Source organism: Sinohyriopsis cumingii, chromosome 13, assembly GCF_028554795.1.
Source record: "Sinohyriopsis cumingii isolate HCF-2022 chromosome 13, ASM2855479v2, whole genome shotgun sequence".
Taxonomy (NCBI): domain Eukaryota; kingdom Metazoa; phylum Mollusca; class Bivalvia; order Unionida; family Unionidae; genus Sinohyriopsis; species Sinohyriopsis cumingii.
The window spans coordinates 74,138,138-74,153,067 of NC_142973.1; positions in this window are offsets into that span (position 1 = coordinate 74,138,138).

Genomic DNA, 14,930 nt, shown 5'->3' on the forward strand with positions numbered 1-14,930 from the left:
AACAAAGGGGCATCACTCATAACGGTGTAGGTACGGCCACATCTTGGGAAATAAGGTAAAGAATCTCTGTATAAAAAAAGGACAGCTGTTCTGACTCTCGATGAACGAATTTTATTTAAATAATTGATATATGTATATAATACTACATTCTAGAGATATATAAAGCCTTACATTTAAAATACACGAAATACATATAAGATTACACTTTTCCTTCGAGCTTACCAACTTCATACATTTGTGAAATTTCTGCATTTTAGAATATAATACGGATAATTAGATCAAATAAATTCATGATTCAATAGTTGCGATATAATACAGTAATCGTTTTGAAATGTATTTTACTAAAATTAAAAATAGAATACTAATTTGGAATAGGTTACTAAAATATTATTCTTTATTACTTAAAAAATCTTTTATTTCCAAATTAAACCTAAACAGGAAGTTGGTAGCGAATTCGTCTTTTCCAATAATACATACGATAAATACAAATGAATATAAATGCTTTGAAACAATTAAACATTACAGTACGATATAAAATAGAAAGAACTCAAATAAATGTTGCAAAAATATGAACTTTACCGTTAAAATTAAAAAGTGCATGTTCTTTAAAGAAGTTTACGAACAAAGACGATTCTTACCTGTAAGGAAAGAAAGAGCTGTTCCGATTCCCGATGAACGAACTAATTATGCGTAAGCCTGCTCTCAATTTATACGCAGTGCTCGTGTTCGCTTATTTCGAATCAGAACAAGGCTCTTGTCCTTTCCCACGGGAAATGCTTGAATCCTCTAGCTTACTTATCCATTAGGGATTTTGTAATTTCCCTGTTTAGCAGCTTCCCACCAAATCTAAATTGCTGCCCTTTGGATACAAGAGAAATGAATTTATGGGTTTTTGCACTTGCTCGTAAAGCGCGATCTTTATTAAAATAGTGTACAGTTGTAGTACAGAAATAGATAAAATTAATCTCAATATATTTTAGTTGAAAATTACTTTCAATATAATTTCATGAAAAATTACTTTTAATATAATTTAGAGAAAATTTAAATCTTAAAATTTTTACTCAAAAATTTTGTCCTAATATTTCTTTCTAAAAATTTGCACAATTTTTTAACTCCCCCTCCCGAAAATTAAATGATTGTCGATTAGTTATTTAGTGCCGAGGCAACTGGAGTAAAATGGGTGTCTTGGGCAAAGATAGCATGGTAGCCGATCCAGGTTCATCCAGTGGTTGTATTCAAACCAGCACCCTTGTACTCGCGAGTTCAGCACGATGCACAATTATTTCTTTCAACAAATTTTCACAATTTGTTAACTCTCCTCCCGAAAATTAAATGATTTGTCCTATTTTATATCCCCTAGCCCGCATGGGGGTGGTGGTGGTGTTGACAACACCGGCCAAATAAATATATTAGTCATTATAGAGGATATACGTTTTCCCAATAAAGAACAGATGGAGGGAAGCTGGAGCTTTCCCCCTCCTCCCCTTAAGCTTCCAGCATAAAATGGCCGGGTCTTGATTTTTCTTCCGTTATATCAGTCTTGTCTACATTTGAAAGTTACGGTTTCAATCCTTGATACATAGTAGTTTCAAAAGGAATGTGTAAGCATTTGCCTGGATACCGAAATTATGTGCATATTTTTGTCGTCTAAGGGGTCTATCAGTTCAATTTATAAACATGAACTAAAACCAAAACTTACCAGGTGTGACGTACGGACGTACAGAAATAAGGTAACACTACATGACTGTACCAATGTCTTGGTATGGCATACCCCCCCCCCCCCCATTAAACAAACACAAAACAATAAACAAACAATGTAGAATTTAATCCCTCTCCTCCGACTAGTGTGTTGTTAAGCATGTAATAATTTAATATACAGTTTGTTGAGTTATACAAATAATAGTATGACCTTTCGTACACATATGCGCGGGTTGTGACACTTCAAGTTAAAACAAGAGCATTGTGAACAGCACATTATAATCTTCCCCGTGCTTAGTAGTCCTATGTTTGAAGAACTAGCAAGACATGGTCTACTCTAGATACTACTTACCAATGGTTTTTTTTTTTTCTTCCGTTGGTGGGCAAATTTTCTTTCCGAACAGGATACTCGTTTTTCTTTAGAAGAAAAACTTTCCTTCTGCTAAAATAATGGATAGAGTATGGTAGTATGTTATACAAATCAGATCAAGAAAACCATTTGTTAGGATTTTTGGTTTCCATAATTTGAAAATATATCTCAGGCTACCACCACCCTCATACCCCCACCCCCGAAAACTAAATGGTCAGTCCCTTAGTGACTTGAACATCTGGTCCTGAATTAAAGATGCTGTACAAAATCCGTTGTTTTATTACTCGACTTGCCACGATAGTGACCTCTGGCCTTGAGACCTCAAAATGCAAGATCTCCGCAAACTTTGGTCAGATTATGTGGTCAAGCATAGTTACAATCCACAGGCAAAAATCCACTTCCCTCTTTTCACATCTCACAAGATGTCCTCGTTTTTCATAAATTTGCATAAACAGAGCAAACCATGTCTTCAATGAGCAAATAAGAATAAGCTCATATATCACTGGCAGTGACTTCTTATCAAGCACTAAGTGATTGTGTTTTGAAAAAGAAATTCTGATTGGCTTAATCAATCAGCACGAAAGGTGATGTCGGGTCAACCTTCCAAGAAAATGTACTCAAGATCACGATTGGTTAAATGGGTCTATGCACATTCATGTGAACGAAAACATGTTATCGCAGGCAGTCAAGGGTGAAAAGAGAGCAGTGGTTAGGAGTCAAAAGGTTTAAGGTCAATATCACTGATCTGGAATTAAAGTTATTCGGCAAAAAAACAGTGACACTGGCCTTACACCTTCTGACCCCAAAATCAATAAGATTCTTTCTTACCCAGTGTGCAGGTCCTATTCAAACTTCGAGAAAGGTACATGGTGGAGAACTTAATTTTATTTGCAAAACCAGTTGTCTAATTCAGTGACGTTGACCTTTAACCCTCAAATCCGTCAATGTGCTTCTTCCTTACGATAGTTGCAAGCAACCCACAAAGTCTGGTCCAGGTCTATGATATAGATTAGGACAGTTACAAGTAACCTACAATGTTTGGTCCAGGTCTATGATATAGATAAGAACAGTTGCAAGCAATCCACAAAGTTTAGTAAAGGTCTATGATATAGAATATGACAGTTACAAGCAATCCACAAAGTTTGGTCCAGATCTATGATATAGATTAGGATAGTTGCAAGCAATCCACAAAGTTTATTCCAGGTATACGATATAGATTAGGACAGTTGCAAGCAATCCACAAAGTCTGGTCCAGGTCTATGATATAAATTAGGAAGTTGCAAGCAATCCACAAAGTTTGGTCCAGATCTATGATATAGATTAGGACAGTTGCAAGCAATCCACAAAGTTTGGTTCAGGTCTATGATATAGATAAGGATAGTTGCAAGCAATCCACAAAGTTTATTCCAGGTATACGATATAGATTAGGACAGTTGCAAGCAATCCACAAAGTCTGGTCCAGGTCTATGATATAAATTAGGAAGTTGCAAGCAATCCACAAAATTTGGTCCAGGTCTATGATATAGATTAGGACAGTTGCAAGCAATCCACAAAGTTTGGTCCAGATCTATGATATAGATTCGGACAGTTGCAAGCAATCCACAAAATTTGGTCCAGGTCTATGATATAGATTAGGACAGTTGCAAGCAATCCACAAAGTTTGGTCCAGGTCTATGATATAGAATAGGACAGTTGCAAGCAATCCACAAAATTTGGTCCAGGTCTATGATATAGATTAGGACAGTTGCAAGCAATCCACAAAGTTTGGTCCAGATCTATGATATAGATTAGGACAGTTGCAAGAAATCCACAAAATTTGGTCCAGGTCTATGATATAGATTAGGACAGTTGCAAGCAATCCACAAAGTTTGGTCCAGATCTATGATATAGATTAGGACAGTTGCAAGCAATCCACAAAATTTGGTCAAGGTCTATGATACAGATTAGCACAGTTGCAAGCAATCCACAAGGTTTGGTCCAGATCTATGACATAGAATAGGACAGTTGCAAGCAATCCACAAAGTTTGGTCCAGGTCTATGATATAGATTAGGACAGTTGCAAGCAATTCACAAAGATTGGTCAAGGTCTATGATATAGATTAGGACAGTTGCAAGCAATCCACAAAGTCTGGTCCAGGTCTATGATACAAATTAGGAAGTTGCAAGCAATCCACAAAATTTGGTCCAGATCTATGATATAAATTAGGACAGTTGCAAGCAATCCACAAAGTTTGGTCCAGATCTATGATATAGATTAGGACAGTTGCAAGCAATCCACAAAGTTTGGTTCAGGTCTATGATATAGATTAGGATAGTTGCAAGCAATCCACAAAGTTTATTCCAGGTATACGATATAGATTAGGACAGTTGCAAGCAATCCACAAAGTCTGGTCCAGGTCTATGATATAAATTAGGAAGTTGCAAGCAATCCACAAAATTTGGTCCAGGTCTATGATATAGATTAGGACAGTTGCAAGCAATCCACAAAGTTTGGTCCAGATCTATGATATAGATTCGGACAGTTGCAAGCAATATACAAAATTTGGTCCAGGTCTATGATATAGATTAGGACAGTTGCAAGCAATCCACAAAGTTTGGTCCAGGTCTATGATATAGAATAGGACAGTTGCAAGCAATCCACAAAATTTGGTCCAGGTCTATGATATACATTAGGACAGTTGCAAGCAATCCACAAAATTTGGTCCAGGTCTATGATATAGATTAGGACAGTTGCAAGCAATCCACAAAGTTTGGTCCAGATCTATGATATAGATTAGGACAGTTGCAAGCAATCCACAAAATTTGGTCAAGGTCTATGATATAGATTAGGACAGTTGCAAGCAATCCACAAAGTTTGGTCCAGATCTATGACATAGAATAGGACAGTTGCAAGCAATCCACAAAGTTTGGTCCAGGTCTATGATATAGATTAGGACAGTTGCAAGCAATTCACAAAGATTGGTCAAGGTCTATCATATAGATTAGGACAGTTGCAAGCAATCCACAAAATTTGGTCCAGGTCTATGACATTGAATAGGACAGTTGCAAGCAATCCACAAAGTTTGGTCCAGGTCTATGATATAGATTAGGACAGTTGCAAGCAATTCACAAAGATTGGTCAAGGTCTATCATATAGATTAGGACAGTTGCAAGCAATCCACAAAATTTGGTCCAGGTCTATGACATTGAATAGGACAGTTGCAAGCAATCCACAAAGTTTGGTCCAGATCTATGATATAGATTAGGACAGTTGCAAGCAATCCACAAAATTTGGTCAAGGTCTATGATATAGATTAGGACAGTTGCAAGCAATCCACAAAGTTTGGTCCAGATCTATGACATAGAATAGGACAGTTGCAAGCAATCCACAAAGTTTGGTCCAGGTCTATGATATAGATTAGGACAGTTGCAAGCAATTCACAAAGATTGGTCAAGGTCTATCATATAGATTAGGACAGTTGCAAGCAATCCACAAAATTTGGTCCAGGTCTATGACATTGAATAGGACAGTTGCAAGCAATCCACAAAGTTTGGTCCAGGTCTATGATATAGAATAGGACAGTTGCAAGCAATCCACAAAATTTGGTCAAGGTCTATGATATAGATTAGGACAGTTGCAAGCAATCCACAAAGTCTGGTCCAGGTCTATGATATAAATTAGGAAGTTGCAAGCAATCCACAAAATTTGGTCAAGGTCAATGATATAGATTAGGACAGTTGCAAGCAATCCACAAAGTCTGGTCTAGGTCTATGATATAAATAAGGAAGTTGCAAGCAATTCACAAATTTTGGTCCAGGTCTATGATATAGATTAGGACAGTTGCAAGCAATCCACAAAGTTTGGTCCAGGTCTATGATATAGATTAGGACAGTTGCAAGCAATCCACAAAATTTGGTCCAGGTCTATGATATAGATTAGGACAGTTGCAAGCAATCCACAAAGTTTGGTCCAGATCTATGATATAGATTAGGACAGTTGCAAGCAATCCACAAAATTTGGTCCAGGTCTATGATATAAATTAGGAAGTTGCAAGCAATCCACACAATTTGGTCCAGGTCTATGATATAGATTAGGACAGTTGCAAAGCAATCCACAAAGTTTGGTCCAGATCTATGATATAGATTCGGACAGTTGCAAGCAATCCACAAAATTTGGTCCAGGTCTATGATATAGATTAGGACAGTTGCAAGCAATCCACAAAGTTTGGTCCAGGTCTATGATATAGATTAGGACAGTTGCAAGCACTCCACAAAATTTGGTCCAGGTCTATGATATAGATTAGGACAGTTGCAAGCAATCCACAAAGTTTGGTCCAGATCTATGATATAGATTAGGACAGTTGCAAGCAATCCACAAAATTTGGTCCAGGTCTATGATATAAATTAGGAAGTTGCAAGCAATCCACACAATTTGGTCCAGGTCTATGATATAGATTAGGACAGTTGCAAAGCAATCCACAAAGTTTGGTCCAGATCTATGATATAGATTAGGACAGTTGCAAGCAATCCACAAAATTTGGTCCAGGTCTATGATATAGATTAGGACAGTTGCAAGCAATCCACAAAGTTTGGTCCAGATCTACGACATAGAATAGGACAGTTGCAAGCAATCCACAAAGTTTGGTCAAGGTCTATGATATAGATTAGGACAGTTGCAAGCAATCCACAAAGATTGGTCAAGGTCTATGACATAGATTAGGACAGTTGCAAGCAATCCACAAAGATTGGTCAAGGTCTATGACATAGATTAGGACAGTTGCAAGCAATCCACAAAATTTGGTCCAGGTCTATGACATTGAATAGGACAGTTGCAAGCAATCCACAAAGTTTGGTCCAGATCTATGATATAGATTAGGACAGTTGCAAGCAATCCACAAAGTTTGGTCCAGGTCTATGATATAGAATAGGACAGTTGCAAGCAATCCACAAAATTTGGTCAAGGTCTATGATACAGATTAGGACAGTTGCAAGCAATCCACAAAGTGTGGTCCAGGTCTATGATATAGATTAGGACAGTTGCAAGCAATCCACAAAGTTTGGTCCAGGTCTATGATATAGATTAGGACAGTTGCAAGCAATCCACAAAGTTTGGTCCAGGTCCATGATATAGATTAGGACAGTTGCAAGCAATCCACAAAGCTTATTCCAGATATATGATATAGATTAGGACAGTTGCAAGCAATCCACAAAGTCTGGTCCAGGTCTATGATATAAATTAGGACAGTTGCAAGCAATCCACAAAATTTGGTCCAGGTCTATGATATAGATTAGGACAGTTGCAAGCAATCCACAAAGTTTGGTCCAGGTCTATGATATAGATTAGGACAGTTGCAAGCAATCCACAAAATTTGATCCAGGTCTATGATATAGATTAGGACAGTTGCAAGCAATCCACAAAGTTTGGTCCAGATCTATGATATAGATTAGGACAGTTGCAAGCAATCCACAAAATTTGGTCCAGGTCTATGATATAGATTAGGACAATTGCAAGCAATCCACAAAATTTGGTCCAGGTATATGATATAGAATAGGACAGTTGCAAGCAATCCACAAAGTTTAGTAAAGGTCTTTGATATAGAATAGGACAGTTGCAAGCAATCCACAAAATTTGGTCCAGGTCTATGATATAGATTAGGACAGTTGCAAGCAATCCACAAAGTTTGGTTCAGGTCTATGATATAGATTAGGACAGTTGCAAGCAATCCACAAAGTTTATTCCAGGTATATGATATAGATTAGGACAGTTGCAAGCAATCCACAAAGTCTGGTCCAGGTCTATGATATACATTAGGACAGTTGCAAGCAATCCACAAAATTTGGTCCAGGTCTATGATATAGATTAGGACAGTTGCAAACAATCCACAAAATTTGGTCCAGGTCTATGATATAGAATAGGACAGTTGCAAGCAATCCACAAAATTTGGTCCAGGTCTATGATATAGATTAGGATAGTTGCAAGCAATCCACAAAGTTTGGTCCAGATCTATGATATAGATTAGGACAGTTGCAAGCAATCCACAAAATTTGGTCCAGGTCTATGATATAAATTAGGAAGTTGCAAGCAATCCACAAAATTTGGTCCAGGTCTATGATATAGATTAGGACAGTTGCAAGCAATGCACAAAGTTTGGTCCAGATCTATGACATAGAATAGGACAGTTGCAAGCAATCCACAAAATTTGGTCAAGGTCTATGATATAGATTAGGACAGTTGCAAGCAATCCACACAATTTGGTCAAGGTCTATTATATAGATTAGGACAGTTGCAAGAAATCCACAAAATTTGGTCCAGGTCTATGACATAGAATAGGACAGTTGCAAGCAATCCACAAAGTTTGGTCCAGGTCTATGATATAGATTAGGACAGTTGCAAGCAATCCGCAAAGTTTGGTCCAGGTCTATGATATAGAATAGGACAGTTGCAAGCAATCCACAAAATTTGGTCCAGGTCTATGATATAGAATAGGACAGTTGCAAGGAATCCACAAAATTTGGTCCAGGTCTATGATATAGATTAGGACAGTTGCAAAGCAATCCACAAAGTTTGGTCCAGATCTATGATATAGATTAGGACAGTTGCAAGCAATCCACAAAATTTGGTCCAGGTCTATGATATAGATTAGGACAGTTGCAAGCAATCCACAAAGTTTGGTCCAGATCTATGACATAGAATAGGACAGTTGCAAGCAATCCACAAAGTTTGGTCAAGGTCTATGATATAGATTAGGACAGTTGCAAGCAATCCACAAAGATTGGTCAAGGTCTATGACATAGATTAGGACAGTTGCAAGCAATCCACAAAGATTGGTCAAGGTCTATGACATAGATTAGGACAGTTGCAAGCAATCCACAAAATTTGGTCCAGGTCTATGACATTGAATAGGACAGTTGCAAGCAATCCACAAAGTTTGGTCCAGATCTATGATATAGATTAGGACAGTTGCAAGCAATCCCCAAAGTTTGGTCCAGGTCTATGATATAGAATAGGACAGTTGCAAGCAATCCACAAAATTTGGTCAAGGTCTATGATACAGATTAGGACAGTTGCAAGCAATCCACAAAGTGTGGTCCAGGTCTATGATATAGATTAGGACAGTTGCAAGCAATCCACAAAGTTTGGTCCAGGTCTATAATATAGATTAGGACAGTTGCAAGCAATCCACAAAGTTTGGTCCAGATCTATGATATAGATTAGGACAGTTGCAAGCAATCCACAAAATTTGGTCCAGGTCTATGATATAAATTAGGAAGTTGCAAGCAATCCACAAAATTTGGTCCAGGTCTATGATATAGATTAGGACAGTTGCAAAGCAATCCACAAAGTTTGGTCCAGATCTATGATATAGATTAGGACAGTTGCAAGCAATCCACAAAATTTGGTCCAGGTCTATGATATAGATTAGGACAGTTGCAAGCAATCCACAAAGTTTGGTCCAGATCTATGACATAGAATAGGACAGTTGCAAGCAATCCACAAAGTTTGGTCAAGGTCTATGATATAGATTAGGACAGTTGCAAGCAATCCACAAAGATTGGTCAAGGTCTATGACATAGATTAGGACAGTTGCAAGCAATCCACAAAGATTGGTCAAGGTCTATGACATAGATTAGGACAGTTGCAAGCAATCCACAAAATTTGGTCCAGGTCCATGACATTGAATAGGACAGTTGCAAGCAATCCACAAAGTTTGGTCCAGATCTATGATATAGATTAGGACAGTTGCAAGCAATCCACAAAGTTTGGTCCAGGTCTATGATATAGAATAGGACAGTTGCAAGCAATCCACAAAATTTGGTCAAGGTCTATGATACAGATTAGGACAGTTGCAAGCAATCCACAAAGTGTGGTCCAGGTCTATGATATAGATTAGGACAGTTGCAAGCAATCCACAAAGTTTGGTCCAGGTCTATGATATAGATTAGGACAGTTGCAAGCATCCACAAAGTTTGGTCCAGGTCCATGATATAGATTAGGACAGTTGCAAGCAATCCACAAAGCTTATTCCAGGTATATGATATAGATTAGGACAGTTGCAAGCAATCCACAAAGTCTGGTCCAGGTCTATGATATAAATTAGGACAGTTGCAAGCAATCCACAAAATTTGGTCCAGGTCTATGATATAGATTAGGACAGTTGCAAGCAATTCACAAAGTTTGGTCCAGGTCTATGATATAGATTAGGACAGTTGCAAGCAATGCACAAAGTTTGGTTCAGGTCTATGATATAGATTAGGACAGTTGCAAGCAATCCACACAATTTGGTCAAGGTCTATTATATAGATTTGGACAGTTGCAAGAAATCCACAAAATTTGGTCCAGGTCTATGACATAGAATAGGACAGTTGCAAGCAATCCACAAAGTTTGGTCCAGGTCTATGATATAGATTAGGACAGTTGCAAGCAATCCGCAAAGTTTGGTCCAGGTCTATCATATAGAATAGGACAGTTGCAAGCAATCCACAAAATTTGGTCCAGGTCTATGATATAGAATAGGACAGATGCAAGCAATCCACAAAATTTGGTCCAGGTCTATGATATAGATTAGGACAGTTGCAAAGCAATCCACAAAGTTTGGTCCAGATCTATGATATAGATTAGGACAGTTGCAAGCAATCCACAAAATTTGGTCCAGGTCTATGATATAGATTAGGACAGTTGCAAGCAATCCACAAAGTTTGGTCCAGATCTATGACATAGAATAGGACAGTTGCAAGCAATCCACAAAGTTTGGTCAAGGTCTATGATATAGATTAGGACAGTTGCAAGCAATCCACAAAGATTGGTCAAGGTCTATGACATAGATTAGGACAGTTGCAAGCAATCCACAAAGATTGGTCAAGGTCTATGACATAGATTAGGACAGTTGCAAGCAATCCACAAAATTTGGTCCAGGTCTATGACATTGAATAGGACAGTTGCAAGCAATCCACAAAGTTTGGTCCAGATCTATGATATAGATTAGGACAGTTGCAAGCAATCCACAAAGTTTGGTCCAGGTCTATGATATAGAATAGGACAGTTGCAAGCAATCCACAAAATTTGGTCAAGGTCTATGATACAGATTAGGACAGTTGCAAGCAATCCACAAAGTGTGGTCCAGGTCTATGATATAGATTAGGACAGTTGCAAGCAATCCACAAAGTTTGGTCCAGGTCTATGATATAGATTAGGACAGTTGCAAGCAATCCACAAAGTTTGGTCCAGATCTATGATATAGATTAGGACAGTTGCAAGCAATCCACAAAATTTGGTCCAGGTCTATGATATAAATTAGGAAGTTGCAAGCAATCCACAAAATTTGGTCCAGGTCTATGATATAGATTAGGACAGTTGCAAAGCAATCCACAAAGTTTGGTCCAGATCTATGATATAGATTAGGACAGTTGCAAGCAATCCACAAAATTTGGTCCAGGTCTATGATATAGATTAGGACAGTTGCAAGCAATCCACAAAGTTTGGTCCAGATCTATGACATAGAATAGGACAGTTGCAAGCAATCCACAAAGTTTGGTCAAGGTCTATGATATAGATTAGGACAGTTGCAAGCAATCCACAAAGATTGGTCAAGGTCTATGACATAGATTAGGACAGTTGCAAGCAATCCACAAAGATTGGTCAAGGTCTATGACATAGATTAGGACAGTTGCAAGCAATCCACAAAATTTGGTCCAGGTCCATGACATTGAATAGGACAGTTGCAAGCAATCCACAAAGTTTGGTCCAGATCTATGATATAGATTAGGACAGTTGCAAGCAATCCACAAAGTCTGGTCCAGGTCTATGATATAGAATAGGACAGTTGCAAGCAATCCACAAAATTTGGTCAAGGTCTATGATACAGATTAGGACAGTTGCAAGCAATCCACAAAGTGTGGTCCAGGTCTATGATATAGATTAGGACAGTTGCAAGCAATCCACAAAGTTTGGTCCAGGTCTATGATATAGATTAGGACAGTTGCAAGCATCCACAAAGTTTGGTCCAGGTCCATGATATAGATTAGGACAGTTGCAAGCAATCCACAAAGCTTATTCCAGGTATATGATATAGATTAGGACAGTTGCAAGCAATCCACAAAGTCTGGTCCAGGTCTATGATATAAATTAGGACAGTTGCAAGCAATCCACAAAATTTGGTCCAGGTCTATGATATAGATTAGGACAGTTGCAAGCAATCCACAAAGTTTGGTCCAGGTCTATGATATAGATTAGGACAGTTGCAAGCAATGCACAAAGTTTGGTTCAGGTCTATGATATAGATTAGGACAGTTGCAAGCAATCCACACAATTTGGTCAAGGTCTATTATATAGATTTGGACAGTTGCAAGAAATCCACAAAATTTGGTCCAGGTCTATGACATAGAATAGGACAGTTGCAAGCAATCCACAAAGTTTGGTCCAGGTCTATGATATAGATTAGGACAGTTGCAAGCAATCCGCAAAGTTTGGTCCAGGTCTATCATATAGAATAGGACAGTTGCAAGCAATCCACAAAATTTGGTCCAGGTCTATGATATAGAATAGGACAGTTGCAAGCAATCCACAAAATTTGGTCCAGGTCTATGATATAGATTAGGACAGTTGCAAAGCAATCCACAAAGTTTGGTCCAGATCTATGATATAGATTAGGACAGTTGCAAGCAATCCACAAAATTTGGTCCAGGTCTATGATATAGATTAGGACAGTTGCAAGCAATCCACAAAGTTTGGTCCAGATCTATGACATAGAATAGGACAGTTGCAAGCAATCCACAAAGTTTGGTCAAGGTCTATGATATAGATTAGGACAGTTGCAAGCAATCCACAAAGATTGGTCAAGGTCTATGACATAGATTAGGACAGTTGCAAGCAATCCACAAAGATTGGTCAAGGTCTATGACATAGATTAGGACAGTTGCAAGCAATCCACAAAATTTGGTCCAGGTCTATGACATTGAATAGGACAGTTGCAAGCAATCCACAAAGTTTGGTCCAGATCTATGATATAGATTAGGACAGTTGCAAGCAATCCACAAAGTTTGGTCCAGGTCTATGATATAGAATAGGACAGTTGCAAGCAATCCACAAAATTTGGTCAAGGTCTATGATACAGATTAGGACAGTTGCAAGCAATCCACAAAGTGTGGTCCAGGTCTATGATATAGATTAGGACAGTTGCAAGCAATCCACAAAGTTTGGTCCAGGTCTATGATATAGATTAGGACAGTTGCAAGCAATCCACAAAGTTTGGTCCAGATCTATGATATAGATTAGGACAGTTGCAAGCAATCCACAAAATTTGGTCCAGGTCTATGATATAAATTAGGAAGTTGCAAGCAATCCACAAAATTTGGTCCAGGTCTATGATATAGATTAGGACAGTTGCAAAGCAATCCACAAAGTTTGGTCCAGATCTATGATATAGATTAGGACAGTTGCAAGCAATCCACAAAATTTGGTCCAGGTCTATGATATAGATTAGGACAGTTGCAAGCAATCCACAAAGTTTGGTCCAGATCTATGACATAGAATAGGACAGTTGCAAGCAATCCACAAAGTTTGGTCAAGGTCTATGATATAGATTAGGACAGTTGCAAGCAATCCACAAAGATTGGTCAAGGTCTATGACATAGATTAGGACAGTTGCAAGCAATCTACAAAGATTGGTCAAGGTCTATGACATAGATTAGGACAGTTGCAAGCAATCCACAAAATTTGGTCCAGGTCTATGACATTGAATAGGACAGTTGCAAGCAATCCACAAAGTTTGGTCCAGATCTATGATATAGATTAGGACAGTTGCAAGCAATCCACAAAGTTTGGTCCAGGTCTATGATATAGAATAGGACAGTTGCAAGCAATCCACAAAATTTGGTCAAGGTCTATGATACAGATTAGGACAGTTGCAAGCAATCCACAAAGTGTGGTCCAGGTCTATGATATAGATTAGGACAGTTGCAAGCAATCCACAAAGTTTGGTCCAGGTCTATGATATAGATTAGGACAGTTGCAAGCAATCCACAAAGCTTATTCCAGGTATATGATATAGATTAGGACAGTTGCAAGCAATCCACAAAGTCTGGTCCAGGTCTATGATATAAATTAGGACAGTTGCAAGCAATCCACAAAATTTGGTCCAGGTCTATGATATAGATTAGGACAGTTGCAAGCAATCCACAAAGTTTGGTCCAGGTCTATGATATAGATTAGGACAGTTGCAAGCAATCCACAAAGTTTGGTTCAGGTCTATGATATAGATTAGGACAGTTGCAAGAAATCCACAAAGTTTATTCCAGGTATATGATATAGATTAGGACAGTTGCAAGCAATCCACAAAGTCTGGTCCAGGTCTATGATATACATTAGGACAGTTGCAAGCAATCCACAAAATTTGGTCCAGGTCTATGATATAGATTAGGACAGTTGCAAGCAATCCACAAAATTTGGTCCAGGTCTATGATATAGAATAGGACAGTTGCAAGCAATCCACAAAATTTGGTCCAGGTCTATGATATAGATTAGGATAGTTGCAAGCAATCCACAAAGTTTGGTCCAGATCTATGATATAGATTAGGACAGTTGCAAGCAATCCACAAAATTTGGTCCAGGTCTATGATATAAATTAGGAAGTTGCAAGCAATCCACAAAATTTGGTCCAGGTCTATGATATAGATTAGGACAGTTGCAAGCAATGCACAAAGTTTGGTCCAGATCTATGACATAGAATAGGACAGTTGCAAGCAATCCACAAAATTTGGTCAAGGTCTATGATATAGATTAGGACAGTTGCAAGCAATCCACACAATTTGGTCAAGGTCTATTATATAGATTAGGACAGTTGCAAGAAATCCACAAAATTTGGTCCAGGTCTATGACATAGAATAG